This window comes from Oncorhynchus nerka, linkage group LG15 (genome assembly GCF_034236695.1).
Source record: "Oncorhynchus nerka isolate Pitt River linkage group LG15, Oner_Uvic_2.0, whole genome shotgun sequence".
In the NCBI taxonomy this organism is placed as follows: domain Eukaryota; kingdom Metazoa; phylum Chordata; class Actinopteri; order Salmoniformes; family Salmonidae; genus Oncorhynchus; species Oncorhynchus nerka.
Window position 1 is genome coordinate 92,266,352 of NC_088410.1, and position 22,223 is coordinate 92,288,574.

A 22,223-nucleotide genomic window follows, 5' to 3' on the forward strand; every position below is an offset into this window, starting at 1 on the left:
ATGAAAAGAACAGCCATGACACCAGAGGAGGAGGTTACAGTGCAGAATCTAAGGTAGTTTCCCACCGCGAGACTTGCTTACAAATAATAATCGGCATTGTTTATTAGCCAATTGTTTATTAAAGGTAGGCACACTTCTTTTAATTAGACAGACACTCGTCTTAATTATTTGTTATGAAGAACATAAATTAGATGGTCAAAACAAAAAATGTTTACACACATGTTTACATCTGCACTAAAAGAAAAACACATAAGATTGATTATACACAAAAAAAATAGCTTATTTGACTGGCTGTCAGTCTTTTCAAACAACCCCCTCCCTTTTCCATACGTGATTTATATTTTGTCGAGTGCGCGTGATATTGTGTTCCACGAACACATTAATAACGTGCTATTGACGTTTTGTGTGATGACAGGCCGTATGCAGGTGCAAAACTTAAAAAAAAAAAACATTGTTGGAATTCTCAAATGGAGAGTCAGCGAGTCTGAGAGAGGCGTCGTTCGACTCGTTCCACTGTGCATATAATCTGTCAGATAGATTGTCCTCACTACCGTCCAGTCTTTAGATATGGCCATGGTCTGTTATTTTGCAGCTATAACAACCTCTCAAGTACATACATTCTAGTTTCATCTTGATAAATATAATCAGCAAATCAATGTGATTCCGTGTGTGTGTCTGTGTGTGTGGTTGGCTCACCATTTTATGTTTGATTCGAATACCAGAGTTGTAGCCTATAGTGAACAAATTCATGGTCTGGGTGCGATTGAATTGCATAGGGGTAATAGTGATTTTATCTAGTCAATGCTCACTTTATCACCTATCATTGAAGGCAACAAGGGGTCAAGATGTCGGGTCCCAGGAGGATTCTCAACGAATAGTTGTCACCTTGAGAATACAGATTAAGGGAAGATAGCCAATAAACGCTTGTTTTATATCGCATGTAGCCAATCCGGTTTGTGGCTCTATTGTTTTTGAGGCACCCATGTATTGGATAGGCCTTACAGGGGCAGAGGAAACATTCATTCACCGGCCGTGTGTTTTTTAATATGATGTGGAGTCAATCGAAAACTCACCCGTCTCTTCTCCCCACTCCTCTCCTCACATCAATTCACCCGTGGGCCTCTAGACCCCTCCCACCTCCGGCTCTGAAGCAGTCTGCTCTGTCATTTTCCCTATTACACACTTGGCTGAGCTGGCACATGTCCCCTCCTCCTCCCCCAACCACAAAATGATTAATTAGCACAATATGAGCCACTGAAGAGAAAATATGTTTGTCAAATATTCTGAGATGTGGTTGAAATTCTACTCAACCAGACCAAAACATGTAGACTATGATAGACTATGATAGCAAGCAATGCCACAAATCATTTAGTGAAAATAAAATAACAATCGTATAATGCCCATAAATAACATGTTTCAAGTGTATGTGTGTGAGAAAGAGAGAACGAGAGAGAAAGAGAAAGAAAGAGAGTGAGTGAAAGAGAGAGAGATTCTACAAGAACGAGTGTGTGAAGTGAAGTGAACCTCCAGTGTCTGTGCGCGCGGGTACGTTAATCAGTGTAGCAGGGAGAAGTCTTAAAGAGAGAGAGAATTGAGAACACTCACTGTCACTGTAGCCGTGATGATGGTAATGTGGGGAGAGATCACTCAGAACACTGCACTGTGCTGTGCGCTTGAGGGAGGCTGAAAGTCATAGCACACAAACTCGGACTTTTTCGATCATGCGCAGTACAGTCTGGAACATGCGCTCGCTCATGCTTTGCCTAAAACAATTGGTTAAAGGGAACAGGGGACTTGATATTGGTGACAGATGTAAGAAATCACACGAACTTAATAACATAGGCTACTGTTACAGTAGGTCTATGGCTGTGTTTGATGTCAGCTGTGCCCATGTTCCATATGTAGGTTACCCCTGTCTCATCATGTTTGTATGATCTGACATCCATAACAATAACACAATTTAGGTTTAACAGTACGATGTAGGCCTATTTTCATATCCTGTAAGAAAAACGTCGCACATAGTCCACTAGACCAGAGCCTGTGAAAGAAAATGCATTACTTTAGCCCAATCCCCTTTCATTTAACCCTTGGCTGGCTGACTGACTGACGTGGTCACGTCACAGACTGCTCAGCGAGGCAGAAAATAACACATAACACACTTCAATTAATAAGGAAACCTGAAAAGACACTCCGTCTCTCTAGAGACCGCGCACGGAGCAGGGGAATTAGCCTATCCAGAGAGCTTTTCTCTTTTCGGAATCCATTAACATTAGCATCACAATCACTGCATTATCGCCCTGATTAGCCAATATTTAGCCAAATTATATTGCCAACTTCAATTAAATCCATATACCTCCTCCTAGAACCATAGAATTCGGAATTAGAATACTGGAATCTACATGAACGTTCTTATGACGGGATAAAGGTCAGCTATTTTGGTCAGGGAGTTGGTCGACCATGGTCAGGCAGTACTGGGATACGATATTGTTTCAATTTAAAGATGATCTGCTTTGTGTGTTAGCTAGCTAGCCAGACAGTTTTAAAGGAATTCATTCATAAATATTTCTTAATTAACTGCCAATATGCCAATATTCCATTCAAACAATGCAGTCAATCCACAGCCATATACTGGATGAAATCAATTGATGATAGAACTGACAAGATGTAAATTAAAGTAAGTACTGATAGTGTATCATATAATAACATTCACAGCTTTCCTAGAAAACTCAAATGTATACATTTATGGTCTGTTTACATGTTTTGGGGCTATTTGTACAGAACCCTTGAATAAAACCCGTATAAACTGTATTTATAATTATATGACAATATTTTAGGTTGACAATAATTATGTTAGGCCTACACAAATTATGATTTATCACATGCCTTTTATTTTTCTGCATAAGTAAAAGCAGGAATGGCATCCACTATGTCGCTACTGCCATTCATTCCAATTAGATTTGCTTGGATTTCTCCCTGAACATAATGGCTGCCATTTTCGGACCATTCTGGAACGTTTTGTGATTTCCATGCAATAATATAACATGTTAGCTATATAATCTTGACTAAATGAATACCCGACTGAAAAAAAGGACAAGGCTACTGATTGAAAAATAGGCCAAATGATTTTAAGGAAAAAAAGTGTACTTTTCTCCATGTTGCTATGTGTCTCTGTAAAGAAAACCAACCATAGCCTCTTATTCCTCCTCCTTCCCCAGAGATGCATCCAGGTGGCGCGGTGATAATCGCTAAGAGCCTTTTCATTATGGTCTTAGTGCGCCTGTTTAGTGGCTTATTATGAGGCCCTGAGAGGGCTACCGGGCGAGGTGGTTTATATTAGCCCTGCTGGGCGGCTGTGCTCTTTGCCGCTCGAGGAATAACATTTCTGGTGAAATAAAATAAAAACATTTTTTGGATAAATTAGCCTACTGTGGTTTTAACCAAATAACATTTTCGAAAAATCCAATGTAAATCATTGTAAATGCATTTTCATTGTCATAATTTATATTATTTTAAGCCTATTCATTTGTTCATTTTTCATCCAGTATTTTTCATCGTCAGTGCTTGTGTGGTCGGTGGTGTCTCTTGTCTCGTGGTGCCAGTTGTTGTCCCTCCCGGTTAAGTGGCTTTGTTGTTCCTGGGGTTCCGCATGCTCCCTAGGCGCCATTTGTTGTTAAACTGGAGTGACTCCGCTCACTCCATCACCTTTGACGTTCGTCTTTTCACTCTAGCCAGGTTTTCACCTCCCCGCTGTGACACATTAACATTGTAATTGCCTTTTAGCCCTCGCTTTGAACACAATAAACTCAGCCGGTCCATTGGGACTAGCTGCTATGGCCCGGGGCTGGCACAATGAGCTATGCCATTGATTTATCACACTAGCTGCCAAGAAAGGACCACAATCATAAGGCAACCACCTTCAGTGGTGGACTATACAAAAATGAGGGTGGAACAGGCTCCCATTAACATTGACGGGACTGAAGTGGCATCGACAGGACTGAAGTGCGAGAGTTTCAAGTTCCTTGGTGTCCACATCACCAACAAACTATCATGGTCCAAACACACCCAAAACAGTCGTGAAGATGGCACTACAACGCCTATTCCCCCTCAGGAGACTGAAAAGATCTGGCATGGATACCCACATCCTCAAAAAGTTAAACAGCTGCACCATCGAGAGCATTCACCGCCTGGTATGGCAACTGCTCAGCATCTGACCACAAGGCGCGACAGAGGGTAGTGCGTATGGCCCAGTACATCAATGGGGCCAAGCTTCCTGCCATCCAGGACCTATATACCAGGCGGTGTCAGAGGAAGGCCCTACAGAGGGTAGTGCGTACGGCCCAGTACATCACTGTGGCCAAGCTTCCTGCCATCCAGGACCTATATACCAGGCGGTGTCAGAGGAAGGCCCTACAGAGGGTAGTGCGTACGGCCCAGTACATCACTGAGGCCAAGCTTCCTGCCATCCAGGACCTATATACTAGGCATGTCAGTGGAAGGCCCAAAAAATTGTCAAAGACAACAGTCACCCAAGTCATAGACTGGTCTCTTTTCTACCACACGGTGAGCAGTACCTGAATTACCCCCCCCCCCCCCTTTGTTTTACACTGCTGCTACTTGCTGTTTATGGTCACTTTTCAAATTACCTCGAGTAACCTGTACCCCCACACATTGACTCTGTACGGTACCCCCCCATGTAGCCTCCACATTGACTCAGTACCTGTACCCCCTGTATATAGCCTTCACGTTGACTCGGTACCGGTACCCCCTGTATATAGTCTCCACATTGACTCTGTACCGGTACCCCCTGTATATAGCCTCCACATTGACTATGTACCGGTACCCCCTGTATATAGCCTCCACATTTACTCTGTACCGTAACACCCTGTATATAGACTCCACATTGACTCGGTACCTGTACCCCCTGTATATAGCCTCCACATTGACTCTGTATCAGTACCCCCTGTATATAGCCTCCACATTGACTCTGTACCGTAACACCCTGTGTATAGCCTCCACTTTGACTCGGTACCTGTACCCCCTGTATATAGCCTCCACATTGACTAGGTACCGTAACACCCTGTATATAGCCTCCACATTGACTCGGTACCGTAACACCCTGTATATAGCCTCCACATTGACTAGGTACCGTAACACCCTGTATATAGCCTCCACATTGACTCGGTACCGTAACACCCTGTATATAGCCTCCACATTGACTCGGTACCGTAACACCCTGTATATAGCCTCCACATTGACTCGGTACCTGTACCCCCTGTATATAGCCTCCACATTGACTCTGTATCAGTACCCCCTGTATATAGCCTCCACATTGACTCGGTACCGTAACACCCTGTATATAGCCTCCACATTGACTCGGTAGCGTAACACCCTGTATATAGCCTCCACATTGACTCGGTTACCGTAACACCCTGTATATAGCCTCCACATTGACTCGGTACCGTAACACCCTGTATATAGCCTCCACATTGACTAGGTACCGTAACACCCTGTATATAGCCTCCACATTGACTCTGTACCGTAACACCCTGTATATAGCCTCCACATTGACTCGGTACCGTAACACCCTGTATATAGCCTCCACATTGACTCGGTACCGTAACACCCTGTATATAGCCTCCACATTGACTCGGTACCGTAACACCCTGTATTTAGCCTCCACATTGACTCGGTACCGTAACACCCTGTATATAGCCTCCACATTGACTCGGTACCGTAACACCCTGTATATAGCCTCCACATTGACTCGGTACCGTAACACCCTGTATATAGCCTCCACATTGACTCGGTACCGTAACACCCTGTATATAGCCTCCACATTGACTCGGTACCGTAACACCCTGTATATAGCCTCCACATTGACTCGGTACCGTAACACCCTGTATATAGCCTCCACATTGACTCGGTACCGTAACACCCTGTATATAGCCTCCACATTGACTCGGTACCGTAACACCCTGTATATAGCCTCCACATTGACTCGGTACCGTAACACCCTGTATATAGCCTCCACATTGACTCGGTACCGTAACACCCTGTATATAGCCTCCACATTGACTCGGTACCTTAACACCCTGTATATAGCCTCCACATTGACCCGGTACCGTAACACCCTGTATATAGCCTCCACTTTGACTCTGTACCAGTACCCCCTGTATATAGCCTCCACATTGACTCGGTAGCGTAACACCCTGTATATAGCCTCCACATTGACTCGGTTACCGTAACACCCTGTATATAGCCTCCACATTGACTCGGTACCGTAACACCCTGTATATAGCCTCCACATTGACTCGGTACCGTAACACCCTGTATATAGCCTCCACATTGACTCGGTACCGTAACACCCTGTATATAGCCTCCACATTGACTCGGTACCCGTAACACCCTGTATATAGCCTCCACATTGACTCGGTACCGTAACACCCTGTATATAGCCTCCACATTGACTCGGTACCGTAACACCCTGTATTTAGCCTCCACATTGACTCGGTACCGTAACACCCTGTATATAGCCTCCACATTGACTCGGTACCGTAACACCCTGTATATAGCCTCCACATTGACTCGGTACCGTAACACCCTGTATATAGCCTCCACATTGACTCGGTACCTTAACACCCTGTATATAGCCTCCACATTGACCCGGTACCGTAACACCCTGTATATAGCCTCCACTTTGACTCTGTACCAGTACCCCCTGTATATAGCCTCCACATTGACTCGGTAGCGTAACACCCTGTATATAGCCTCCACATTGACTCGGTATCGTAACACCCTGTATATAGCCTCCACATTGACTCGGTACCTTAACACCCTGTATATAGCCTCCACATTGACTCTGTATCAGTACCCCCTGTATATAGCCTCCACATTGACTCTGTACCGTAACACCCTGTGTATAGCCTCCACTTTGACTCGGTACCTGTACCCCCTGTATATAGCCTCCACATTGACTAGGTACCGTAACACCCTGTATATAGCCTCCACATTGACTCGGTACCGTAACACCCTGTATATAGCCTCCACATTGACTAGGTACCGTAACACCCTGTATATAGCCTCCACATTGACTCGGTACCGTAACACCCTGTATATAGCCTCCACATTGACTCGGTACCGTAACACCCTGTATATAGCCTCCACATTGACTCGGTACCTGTAACCCCCTGTATATAGCCTCCACATTGACTCTGTATCAGTACCCCTGTATATAGCCTCCACATTGACTCGGTACCGTAACACCCTGTATATAGCCTCCACATTGACTCGGTAGCGTAACACCCTGTATATAGCCTCCACATTGACTCGGTACCGTAACACCCTGTATATAGCCTCCACATTGACTCGGTACCGTAACACCCTGTATATAGCCTCCACATTGACTAGGTACCGTAACACCCTGTATATAGCCTCCACATTGACTCTGTACCGTAACACCCTGTATATAGCCTCCACATTGACTCGGTACCGTAACACCCTGTATATAGCCTCCACATTGACTCGGTACCGTAACACCCTGTATATAGCCTCCACATTGACCAGGTACCGTAACACCCTGTATTTAGCCTCCACATTGACTCGGTACCGTAACACCCTGTATATAGCCTCCACATTGACTCGGTACCGTAACACCCTGTATATAGCCTCCACATTGACTCTGTACCGTAACACCCTGTATATAGCCTCCACATTGACTCGGTACCGTAACACCCTGTATATAGCCTCCACATTGACTCGGTACCGTAACACCCTGTATATAGCCTCCACATTGACTCGGTACCGTAACACCCTGTATATAGCCTCCACATTGACTCGGTACCGTAACACCCTGTATATAGCCTCCACATTGACTCGGTACCGTAACACCCTGTATATAGCCTCCACATTGACTCGGTACCGTAACACCCTGTATATAGCCTCCACATTGACTCGGTACCGTAACACCCTGTATATAGCCTCCACATTGACTCGGTACCTTAACACCCTGTATATAGCCTCCACATTGACCCGGTACCGTAACACCCTGTATATAGCCTCCACTTTGACTCTGTACCAGTACCCCCTGTATATAGCCTCCACATTGACTCGGTAGCGTAACACCCTGTATATAGCCTCCACATTGACTCGGTTACCGTAACACCCTGTATATAGCCTCCACATTGACTCGGTACCGTAACACCCTGTATATAGCCTCCACATTGACTCGGTACCGTAACACCCTGTATATAGCCTCCACATTGACTCGGTACCGTAACACCCTGTATATAGCCTCCACATTGACTCGGTACCGTAACACCCTGTATATAGCCTCCACATTGACTCGGTACCGTAACACCCTGTATATAGCCTCCACATTGACTCGGTACCGTAACACCCTGTATTTAGCCTCCACATTGACTCGGTACCGTAACACCCTGTATATAGCCTCCACATTGACTCGGTACCGTAACACCCTGTATATAGCCTCCACATTGACTCGGTACCGTAACACCCTGTATATAGCCTCCACATTGACTCGGTACCGTAACACCCTGTATATAGCCTCCACATTGACTCGGTACCGTAACACCCTGTATATAGCCTCCACTTTGACTCTGTACCAGTACCCCCTGTATATAGCCTCCACATTGACTCGGTAGCGTAACACCCTGTATATAGCCTCCACATTGACTCGGTTACCGTAACACCCTGTATATAGCCTCCACATTGACTCGGTACCTGTACCCCCTGTATATAGCCTCCACATTGACTCTGTATCAGTACCCCCTGTATATAGCCTCCACATTGACTCTGTACCGTAACACCCTGTGTATAGCCTCCACTTTGACTCGGTACCTGTACCCCCTGTATATAGCCTCCACATTGACTAGGTACCGTAACACCCTGTATATAGCCTCCACATTGACTCGGTACCGTAACACCCTGTATATAGCCTCCACATTGACTAGGTACCGTAACACCCTGTATATAGCCTCCACATTGACTCGGTACCGTAACACCCTGTATATAGCCTCCACATTGACTCGGTACCGTAACACCCTGTATATAGCCTCCACATTGACTCGGTACCGTAACACCCTGTATATAGCCTCCACATTGACTCGGTACCGTAACACCCTGTATATAGCCTCCACATTGATTTGGTACCGTAACACCCTGTATATAGCCTCCACATTGACTCGGTACCGTAACACCCTGTATATAGCCTCCACATTGACTCGGTACCGTAACACCCTGTATATAGCCTCCACATTGACTAGGTACCGTAACACCCTGTATATAGCCTCCACATTTGACTCTGTACCGTAACACCCTGTATATAGCCTCCACATTGACTCGGTACCGTAACACCCTGTATATAGCCTCCACATTGACTCGGTACCGTAACACCCTGTATATAGCCTCCACATTGACTCGGTACCGTAACACCCTGTATATAGCCTCCACATTGACTCGGTACCGTAACACCCTGTATATAGCCTCCACATTGACTCGGTACCGTAACACCCTGTATATAGCCTCCACATTGACTCTGTACCGTAACACCCTGTATATAGCCTCCACATTGACTCGGTACCGTAACACCCTGTATATAGCCTCCACATTGACTCTGTACCGTAACACCCTGTATATAGCCTCCACATTGACTCGGTACCGTAACACCCTGTATATAGCCTCCACATTGACTCGGTACCGTAACACCCTGTATATAGCCTCCACATTGACTCGGTACCGTAACACCCTGTATATAGCCTCCACATTGACTGTACCGTAACACCCTGTATATAGCCTCCACATTGACTCGGTACCGTAACACCCTGTATATAGCCTCCACATTGACTCGGTACCGTAACACCCTGTATATAGCCTCCACATTGACTCGGTACCGTAACACCCTGTATATAGCCTCCACTTTGACTCTGTACCAGTACCCCCTGTATATAGCCTCCACATTGACTCGGTAGCGTAACACCCTGTATATAGCCTCCACATTGACTCGGTTACCGTAACACCCTGTATATAGCCTCCACATTGACTCGGTACCGTAACACCCTGTATATAGCCTCCACATTGACTCGGTACCGTAACACCCTGTATATAGCCTCCACATTGACTCGGTACCGTAACACCCTGTATATAGCCTCCACATTGACTCGGTACCGTAACACCCTGTATATAGCCTCCACATTGACTCTGTACCGTAACACCCTGTATATAGCCTCCACATTGACTCGGTACCGTAACACCCTGTATATAGCCTCCACATTGACTCGGTACCGTAACACCCTGTATATAGCCTCCACATTGACTCGGTACCGTAACACCCTGTATATAGCCTCCACATTGACTCGGTACCGTAACACCCTGTATATAGCCTCCACATTGACTCGGTACCTTAACACCCTGTATATAGCCTCCACATTGACCCGGTACCGTAACACCCTGTATATAGCCTCCACTTTGACTCTGTACCAGTACACCCTGTATATAGCCTCCACATTGACTCGGTACCGTAACACCCTGTATATAGCCTCCACATTGACTCGGTACCGTAACACCCTGTATATAGCCTCCACATTGACTCGGTACCTGTACCCCCTGTATATAGCCTCCACATTGACTCTGTATCAGTACCCCCTGTATATAGCCTCCACATTGACTCTGTACCGTAACACCCTGTATATAGCCTCCACATTGACTCGGTACCTGTACCCCCTGTATATAGCCTCCACATTGACTAGGTACCGTAACACCCTGTATATAGCCTCCACATTGACTCGGTACCGTAACACCCTGTATATAGCCTCCACATTGACTAGGTACCGTAACACCCTGTATATAGCCTCCACATTGACTCGGTACCGTAACACCCTGTATATAGCCTCCACATTGACTCGGTACCGTAACACCCTGTATATAGCCTCCACATTGACTCGGACGTAACACCCTGTATATAGCCTCCACATTGACTCGGGTACCGTAACACCCTGTATATAGCCTCCACATTGATTTGGTACCGTAACACCCTGTATATAGCCTCCACATTGACTCGGTACCGTAACACCCTGTATATAGCCTCCACATTGACTCGGTACCGTAACACCCTGTATATAGCCTCCACATTGACTCGGTACCGTAACACCCTGTATATAGCCTCCACATTGACTCTGTACCGTAACACCCTGTATATAGCCTCCACATTGACTCGGTACCGTAACACCCTGTATATAGCCTCCACATTGACTCTGTACCAGTACCCCTGTATATAGCCTCCACATTGACTCGGTACCGTAACACCCTGTATATAGCCTCCACATTGACTCGGGTACCGTAACACCCTGTATATAGCCTCCACATTGACTCGGTACCGTAACACCCTGTATATAGCCTCCACATTGACTCGGTACCGTAACACCCTGTATATAGCCTCCACATTGACTCGGTACCGTAACACCCTGTATATAGCCTCCACATTGACTCGGTACCGTAACACCCTGTATATAGCCTCCACATTGACTCGGTACCGTAACACCCTGTATATAGCCTCCACATTGACTCGGTACCGTAACACCCTGTATATAGCCTCCACATTGACTCGGTACCGTAACACCCTGTATATAGCCTCCACATTGACTCGGTACCGTAACACCCTGTATATAGCCTCCACATTGACTCGGTACCGTAACACCCTGTATATAGCCTCCACATTGACTCGGTACCGTAACACCCTGTATATAGCCTCCACATTGACCCGGTACCGTAACACCCTGTATATAGCCTCCACTTTGACTCTGTACCAGTACCCCCTGTATATAGCCTCCACATTGACTCGGTAGCGTAACACCCTGTATATAGCCTCCACATTGACTCGGTTACCGTAACACCCTGTATATAGCCTCCACATTGACTAGGTACTGTAACACCCTGTATATAGCCTCCACATTTACTCTGTACCGTAACACCCTGTATATAGCCTCCACATTGACTCGGTAGCGTAACACCCTGTATATAGCCTCCACATTGACTCGGTTACCGTAACACCCTGTATATAGCCTCCACATTGACTAGGTACTGTAACACCCTGTATATAGCCAACACATTTACTCTGTACCGTAACACCCTGTATATAGACTCCACATTGACTCGGTACCTGTACCCCCTGTATATAGCCTCCACATTGACTCTGTATCAGTACCCCCTGTATATAGCCTCCACATTGACTCTGTACCGTAACACCCTGTGTATAGCCTCCACTTTGACTCGGTACCTGTACCCCCTGTATATAGCCTCCACATTGACTAGGTACCGTAACACCCTGTATATAGCCTCCACATTGACTCGGTACCGTAACACCCTGTATATAGCCTCCACATTGACTAGGTACCGTAACACCCTGTATATAGCCTCCACATTGACTCGGTACCGTAACACCCTGTATATAGCCTCCACATTGACTCGGTACCGTAACACCCTGTATATAGCCTCCACATTGACTCGGTACCGTAACACCCTGTATATAGCCTCCACATTGACTCGGTACCGTAACACCCTGTATATAGCCTCCACATTGACTCGGTACCGTAACACCCTGTATATAGCCTCCACATTGACTCTGTACCAGTACCCCCTGTATATAGCCTCCACATTGACTCGGTAGCGTAACACCCTGTATATAGCCTCCACATTGACTCGGTTACCGTAACACCCTGTATATAGCCTCCACATTGACTAGGTACTGTAACACCCTGTATATAGCCTCCACATTTACTCTGTACCGTAACACCCTGTATATAGACTCCACATTGACTCGGTACCTGTACCCCCTGTATATAGCCTCCACATTGACTCTGTATCAGTACCCCCTGTATATAGCCTCCACATTGACTAGGTACCGTAACACCCTGTATATAGCCTCCACATTGACTCGGTACCGTAACACCCTGTATATAGCCTCCACATTGACTAGGTACCGTAACACCCTGTATATAGCCTCCACATTGACTCGGTACCGTAACACCCTATATATAGCCTCCACATTGACTCTGTACCAGTACCCCCTGTATATAGCCTCCACATTGACTCGGTACCGTAACACCCTGTATATAGCCTCCACATTGACTCTGTACCGTAACACCCTGTATATAGCCTCCACATTGACTCGGTACCGTAACACCCTGTATATAGCCTCCACATTGACTCGGTACCGTAACACCCTGTATATAGCCTCCACATTGACTCGGTACCGTAACACCCTGTATATAGCCTCCACATTGACTCTGTACCGTAACACCCTGTGTATAGCCTCCACTTTGACTCGGTACCTGTACCCCCTGTATATAGCCTCCACATTGACTAGGTACCGTAACACCCTGTATATAGCCTCCACATTGACTCGGTACCGTAACACCCTGTATATAGCCTCCACATTGACTCGGTACCGTAACACCCTGTATATAGCCTCCACATTGACTCGGTACCGTAACACCCTGTATATAGCCTCCACATTGACTCGGTACCGTAACACCCTGTATATAGCCTCCACATTGACTCGGTACCGTAACACCCTGTATATAGCCTCCACATTGACTCGGTACCTTAACACCCTGTATATAGCCTCCACATTGACCCGGTACCGTAACACCCTGTATATAGCCTCCACTTTGACTCTGTACCAGTACCCCCTGTATATAGCCTCCACATTGACTCGGTAGCGTAACACCCTGTATATAGCCTCCACATTGACTCGGTTACCGTAACACCCTGTATATAGCCTCCACATTGACTAGGTACTGTAACACCCTGTATATAGCCTCCACATTTACTCTGTACCGTAACACCCTGTATATAGACTCCACATTGACTCGGTACCTGTACCCCCTGTATATAGCCTCCACATTGACTCTGTATCAGTACCCCCTGTATATAGCCTCCACATTGACTAGGTACCGTAACACCCTGTATATAGCCTCCACATTGACTCGGTACCGTAACACCCTGTATATAGCCTCCACATTGACTCGGTACCGTAACACCCTGTATATAGCCTCCACATTGACTCGGTACCGTAACGCCCTGTATATAGCCTCCACATTGACTCTGTACCAGTACCCCCTGTATATAGCCTCCACATTGACTCGGTACCGTAACACCCTGTATATAGCTTCACATTGACTCGGTACCGTAACACCCTGTATATAGCCTCCACATTGACTCGGTACCGTAACACCCTGTATATAGCCTCCACATTGACTCGGTACCGTAACACCCTGTATATAGCCTCCACATTGACTCGGTACCGTAACACCCTGTATATAGCCTCCACATTGACTCGGTACCGTAACACCCTGTATATAGCCTCCACATTGACTCGGTACCGTAACACCCTGTATATAGCCTCCACATTGACTCTGTACCGTAACACCCTGTATATAGCCTCCACATTGACTCGGTACCGTAACACCCTGTATATAGCCTCCACATTGACTCTGTACCGTAACACCCTGTATATAGCCTCCACATTGACTCGGTACCGTAACACCCTGTATATAGCCTCCACATTGACTCGGTACCGTAACACCCTGTATATAGCCTCCACATTGACTCGGTACCGTAACACCCTGTATATAGCCTCCACATTGACTCGGTACCGTAACACCCTGTATATAGCCTCCACATTGACTCGGTACCGTAACACCCTGTATATAGCCTCCACATTGACTCGGTACCGTAACACCCTGTATATAGCCTCCACATTGACTCGGTACCGTAACACCTGTATATAGCCTCCACATTGACTCGGTACCGTAACACCCTGTATATAGCCTCCACATTGACCCGGTACCGTAACACCCTGTATATAGCCTCCACTTTGACTCTGTACCAGTACCCCCTGTATATAGCCTCCACATTGACTCGGTAGCGTAACACCCTGTATATAGCCTCCACATTGACTCGGTTACCGTAACACCCTGTATATAGCCTCCACATTTACTCTGTACCGTAACACCCTGTATATAGACTCCACATTGACTCGGTACCTGTACCCCCTGTATATAGCCTCCACATTGACTCTGTATCAGTACCCCCTGTATATAGCCTCCACATTGACTCTGTACCGTAACACCCTGTGTATAGCCTCCACTTTGACTCGGTACCTGTACCCCCTGTATATAGCCTCCACATTGACTAGGTACCGTAACACCCTGTATATAGCCTCCACATTGACTCGGTACCGTAACACCCTGTATATAGCCTCCACATTGACTAGGTACCGTAACACCCTGTATATAGCCTCCACATTGACTCGGTACCGTAACACCCTGTATATAGCCTCCACATTGACTCGGTACCGTAACACCCTGTATATAGCCTCCACATTGACTCGGTACCGTAACACCCTGTATATAGCCTCCACATTGACTCGGTACCGTAACACCCTGTATATAGCCTCCACATTGACTCGGTACCGTAACACCCTGTATATAGCCTCCACATTGACTCGGTACCGTAACACCCTGTATATAGCCTCCACATTGACTCGGTACCGTAACACCCTGTATATAGCCTCCACATTGACTCTGTACCAGTAACACCCTGTATATAGCCTCCACATTGACTCGGTAGCGTAACACCCTGTATATAGCCTCCACTTTGACTCTGTACCAGTACCCCTGTATATAGCCTCCACATTGACTCGGTACCGTAACACCCTGTATATAGCCTCCACATTGACTCACCGTAACACCCTGTATATAGCCTCCACATTGACTAGGTACCGTAACACCCTGTATATAGCCTCCACATTGACTCGGTACCGTAACACCCTGTATATAGCCTCCACATTGACTCGGTACAGTACCCCTGTATATAGCCTCCACATTGACTCTGTATCAGTAACACCCTGTATATAGCCTCCACATTGACTCTGTACCGTAACACCCTGTATATAGCCTCCACATTGACTCGGTACCGTAACACCCTGTATATAGCCTCCACATTGACTAGGTACCGTAACACCCTGTATATAGCCTCCACATTGACTCGGTACCGTAACACCCTGTATATAGCCTCCACATTGACTCATTGTATCGTAACACCCTGTATATAGCCTCCACATTGACTCGGTACCGTAACACCCTGTATATAGCCTCCACATTGACTCGGTACCGTAACACCCTGTATATAGCCTCCACATTGACTCGGTACCGTAACACCCTGTATATAGCCTCCACATTGACTCGGTACCGTAACACCCTGTATTTAGCCTCCACATTGACTCGGTACCGTAACACCCTGTATATAGCCTCCACATTGACTCGGTACCGTAACACCCTGTATATAGCCTCCACATTGACTCGGTACCGTAACACCCTGTATATAGCCTCCACATTGACTCGGTACCGTAACACCCTGTATATAGCCTCCACATTGACTCTGTACTGTAACACCCTGTATATAGCCTCCACATTGACTCTGTACCAGTAACACCCTGTATATAGCCTCCACATTGACTCGGTAGCGTAACACCCTGTATATAGCCTCCACATTGACTCGGTACCGTAACACCCTGTATATAGCCTCCACATTGACTCGGTACCTGTACCCCCTGTATATAGCCTCCACATTGACTCTGTATCAGTACCCCCTGTATATAGCCTCCACATTGACTCTGTACCGTAACACCCTGTATATAGCCTCCACATTGACTCGGTACCTGTACCCCTGTATATAGCCTCCACATTGACTAGGTACCGTAACACCCTGTATATAGCCTCCACATTGACTCGGTACCGTAACACCCTGTATATAGCCTCCACATTGACTAGGTACCGTAACACCCTGTATATAGCCTCCACATTGACTCGGTACCGTAACACCCTGTATATAGCCTCCACATTTAGTACCGTAACACCCTGTATATAGCCTCCACATTGACTCGGTACCGTAACACCCTGTATATAGCCTCCACATTGACTCTGTACCGTAACACCCTGTATATAGCCTCCACATTGATTCTCGGTACCGTAACACCCTGTATATAGCCTCCACATTGACTCGGTACCGTAACACCCTGTATATAGCCTCCACATTGACTCGGTACCGTAACACCCTGTATATAGCCTCCACATTGACTCGGTACCGTAACACCCTGTATATAGCCTCCACATTGACTCGGTACCACCCTGTATATAGCCTCCACATTGACTCGGTACCGTAACACCCTGTATATAGCCTCCACATTGACTCTGTACCGTAACACCCTGTATATAGCCTCCACATTGACTCGGTACCGTAACACCCTGTATATAGCCTCCACATTGACTCGGTACCGTAACACCCTGTATATAGCCTCCACATTGACTCGGTACCGTAACACCCTGTATATAGCCTCCACATTGACTAGGTACCAGTACCCTGTATATAGCCTCCACATTGACTCGGTACCGTAACACCCTGTATATAGCCTCCACATTGACTCGGTACCGTAACACCCTGTATATAGCCTCCACATTGACTCGGTACCGTAACACCCTGTATATAGCCTCCACATTGACTCGGTACCGTAACACCCTGTATATAGCCTCCACATTGACTCGGTACCGTAACACCCTGTATATAGCCTCCACTTTGACTCTGTACCAGTACCCCTGTATATAGCCTCCACATTGACTCGGTACCGTAACACCCTGTATATAGCCTCCACATTGACTGGGTACCGTAACACCCTGTATATAGCCTCCACATTGACTCGGTACCGTAACACCCTGTATATAGCCTCCACATTGACTCTGTACCGTAACACCCTGTATATAGCCTCCACATTGACTCGTACCGTAACACCCTGTATATAGCCTCCACATTGACTTACCGAACACCCTAGCCTCCACATTGACTCGGGTACCGTAACACCCTGTATATAGCCTCCACATTGACTCGGTACCGTAACACCCTGTATATAGCCTCCACATTGACTCGGTACCGTAACACCCTGTATATAGCCTCCACATTGACTCGGTACCGTAACACCCTGTATATAGCCTCCACATTGACTCTGTACCGTAACATATATAGCCTCCACTTTGACTCGGTACCGTAACACCCTGTATATAGCCTCCACATTGACTCGGTACCGTAACACCCTGTATATAGCCTCCACTTTGACTCTGTACCAGTACCCCTGTATATAGCCTCCACATTGACTCGGTACCGTAACACCCTGTATATAGCCTCCACATTGACTCGGTTACCGTAACACCCTGTATATAGCCTCCACATTGACTAGGTACCCCTGTGTATAACACCCTGTATATAGCCTCCACATTGACTGTACCGTAACACCCTGTATATAGCCTCCACATTGGCTCGGTACCGTAACACCCTGTATATAGCCTCCACATTGACTCGGTACCGTAACACCCTGTATATAGCCTCCACATTGACTCGGTACCGTAACACCCTGTATATAGCCTCCACATTGACTCGGTACCGTAACACCCTGTATATAGCCTCCACATTGACTCGGTACCGTAACACCCTGTATATAGCCTCCACATTGACTCGGTACCGTAACACCCTGTATATAGCCTCCACATTGACCGGTACCGTAACACCCTGTATAGCCTCCACATTGACTAGGTACCTAACACCCTGTATATAGCCTCCACATTGACTCGGTACCGTAACACCCTGTATTTAGCCTCCACATTGACTCGGTACCGTAACACCCTGTATATAGCCTCCACATTGACTCGGTACCGTAACACCCTGTATATAGCCTCCACATTGGTATAGCCTCCACATTGACTCGGTACCTTAACACCCTGTATATAGCCTCCACATTGACTCTGTACCGTAACACCCTGTATATAGCCTCCACATTGACTCGGTACCGTAACACCCTGTATATAGCCTCCACATTGACTCGGTACCGTAACACCCTGTATATAGCCTCCACATTGACTCGGTACCGTAACACCCTGTATATAGACTCCACATTGACTCGGTACCGTAACACCCTGTATATAGCCTCCACATTGACTCTGTATCGTAACACCCTGTATATAGCCTCCCATTGACTCCGGTACCGTAACACCCTGTATATAGCCTCCACTTTGACTCGGTACCGTAACACCCTGTATATAGCCTCCACATTGACTCGGTACCGTAACACCCTGTATATAGCCTCCACATTGACTCGGTACCGTAACACCCTGTATATAGCCTCCACATTGACTCCACATTGACTCGGTACCGTAACACCCTGTATATAGCCTCCACATTGACTCGGTACCGTAACACCCTGTATATAGCCTCCACATTGACTCGGTACCGTAACACCCTGTATATAGCCTCCACATTGACTCGGTACCTGTAACACCCTGTATATAGCCTCCACATTGACTCTGTACCAGTACACCCTGTATATAGCCTCCACATTGACTCTGTACCGTAACACCCTGTATATAGCCTCCACATTGACTCGGTTACCGTAACACCCTGTATATAGCCTCCACATTGACTAGGTACCGTAACACCCTGTATATAGCCTCCACATTGACTCGGTACCGTAACACCCTGTATATAGCCTCCACATTGACTCTGTAACACCCTGTATATAGCCTCCACATTGACTCGGTACCGTAACACCTGTATATAGCCTCCACATTGACTCTGTACCAGTAACACCCTGTATATAGCCTCCACATTGACTCGGTAGCGTAACCCCTGTATATAGCCTCCACATTGACTCAGGTACCGTAACACCCTGTATATAGCCTCCACATTGACTCGGTACCGTAACACCCTGTATATAGCCTCCACATTGACTAGGTACCTGTAACACCCTGTATATAGCCTCCACATTGACCGGTACAGTAACACCCTGTATATAGCCTCCACATTGACTCTGTACCGTACCCCCTGTATATAGCCTCACATTGACTCTGTACCGTAACCCCTGTATATAGCCTCCACATTGACTCGGTACCGTAACACCCTGTATATAGCCTCCACATTGACTCGGTACCCAACACCCTGTATATAGCCTCCACATTGACTCGGTACCGTAACACCCTGTATATAGCCTCCACATTGACTCGTACCGTAACACCCCTGTATATAGCCTCCACATTGACTCGGTACCGTAACACCCTGTATATAGCCTCCACATTGACTCTGTACCGTAACACCCTGTATATAGCCTCCCATTGACCCGTAACACCCTGTATATAGCCTCCACATTGACTCGGTACCGTAACACCCTGTATATAGCCTCCACATTGACTAGGTACCGTAACACCCTGTATATAGCCTCCACATTATTTCAGGTACCGTAACACCCTGTATATAGCCTCCACATTGACTCGGTACCGTAACACCCTGTATATAGCCTCCACATTGACTCTGTACCAGTGCCTGTATATAGCCTCCACATTGACTCTGTACCGTAACACCCTGTATATAGCCTCCACATTGACTCGGTTGTAACACCCTGTATATAGCCTCCACATTGACTAGGTACCGTAACACCCTGTATATAGCCTCCACATTGACTCGGTACCGTAACACCCTGTATATAGCCTCCACATTGACTCGGTACCGTAACACCCTGTATATAGCCTCCACATTGACTCGGTACCGCAACACCCTGTATATAGCCTCCACATTGACTCGGTACCGTAACACCCTGTATATAGCCTCCACATTGACTCGGTACCGTAACACCCTGTATATAGCCTCCACATTGACTCGGTACCGTAACACCCTGTATATAGCTCCCTCTGACTCTGTACCAGTAACACCCTGTATATAGCCTCCACATTGACTCGGTAGCGTAACACCTGTATATAGCCTCCACATTGATTTCGGTTACCGTAACACCCTGTATATAGCCTCCACATTGACTCGGTACCTTAACACCCTGTATATAGCCTCCACATTGACCCGGTACCGTAACACCCTGTATATAGCCTCCACATTGACTCTGTACCGTAACACCCTGTGTATAGCCTCCACTTTGACTCGGTACCGTAACACCCTGTATATAGCCTCCACATTGACTCGGTACCGTAACACCCTGTATATAGCCTCCACATTGACTCGGTACTGTAACACCCTGTATATAGCCTCCACATTGACTCGGTACCGTAACACCCTGTATATAGCCTCAATTGACCGTACCGTAACACCCTGTATATAGCCTCCACATTGACTCGGTACCAGTAACCCCTGTATATAGCCTCCACATTGACTCCGTAACACCCTGTATATAGCCTCCACATTGACTCGGTACCGTAACACCCTGTATATAGCCTCCACATTGACGGTACCGTAACACCCTGTATATAGCCTCCACATTGACTCTGTACCGTAACACCCTGTATATAGCCTCCACATTGACTCGGTACCGTACCCCCTGTATATAGCCTCCACATTGACTCTGTACCGTAACCCTGTATATAGCCTCCACATTGACTCGGTACCGTAACACCCTGTATATAGCCTCCACATTGACTCGGTGCCGTAACACCCTGTATATAGCCTCCACATTGACTCTGTACCGTAACACCCTGTATATAGCCTCCACATTGACTCTGTAGCGTAACACCCTGTATATAGCCTCCACATTGACTCGGTACCGTAACACCCTGTATATAGCCTCCACATTGACTCTGTACCGCAACCCCCTGTATATAGCCTCATTGACTCGGTACCGTAACACCCTGTATATAGCCTTCACATTGACGGTACCGTAACGCCCTGTATATAGCCTCCACATTGACTCGGTACCGTAACACACCCTGTATATAGCCTCCACATTGACTCGGTACCGTAACACCCTGTATATAGCCTCCACATTGACTCGGTACCGTAACACCCTGTATATAGCCTCCACATTGACTCGGTACCGTAACACCCTGTATATAGCCTCCACATTGACTCGGTACCGTAACACCCTGTATATAGCCTCCACATTGACTCTGTACCGTAACACCCTGTATATAGCCTCCACATTGACTCGGCACCGTAACACCCTGTATATAGCCTCCACTTTGACTCTGTACCGTACACCCTGTATATAGCCTCCACATTGACTCGGTACCGTAACACCCTGTATATAGCCTCCACATTGACCTGGGTTACCGTAACACCCTGTATATAGCCTCCACATTGACTAGGTACCGTAACACCCTGTATATAGC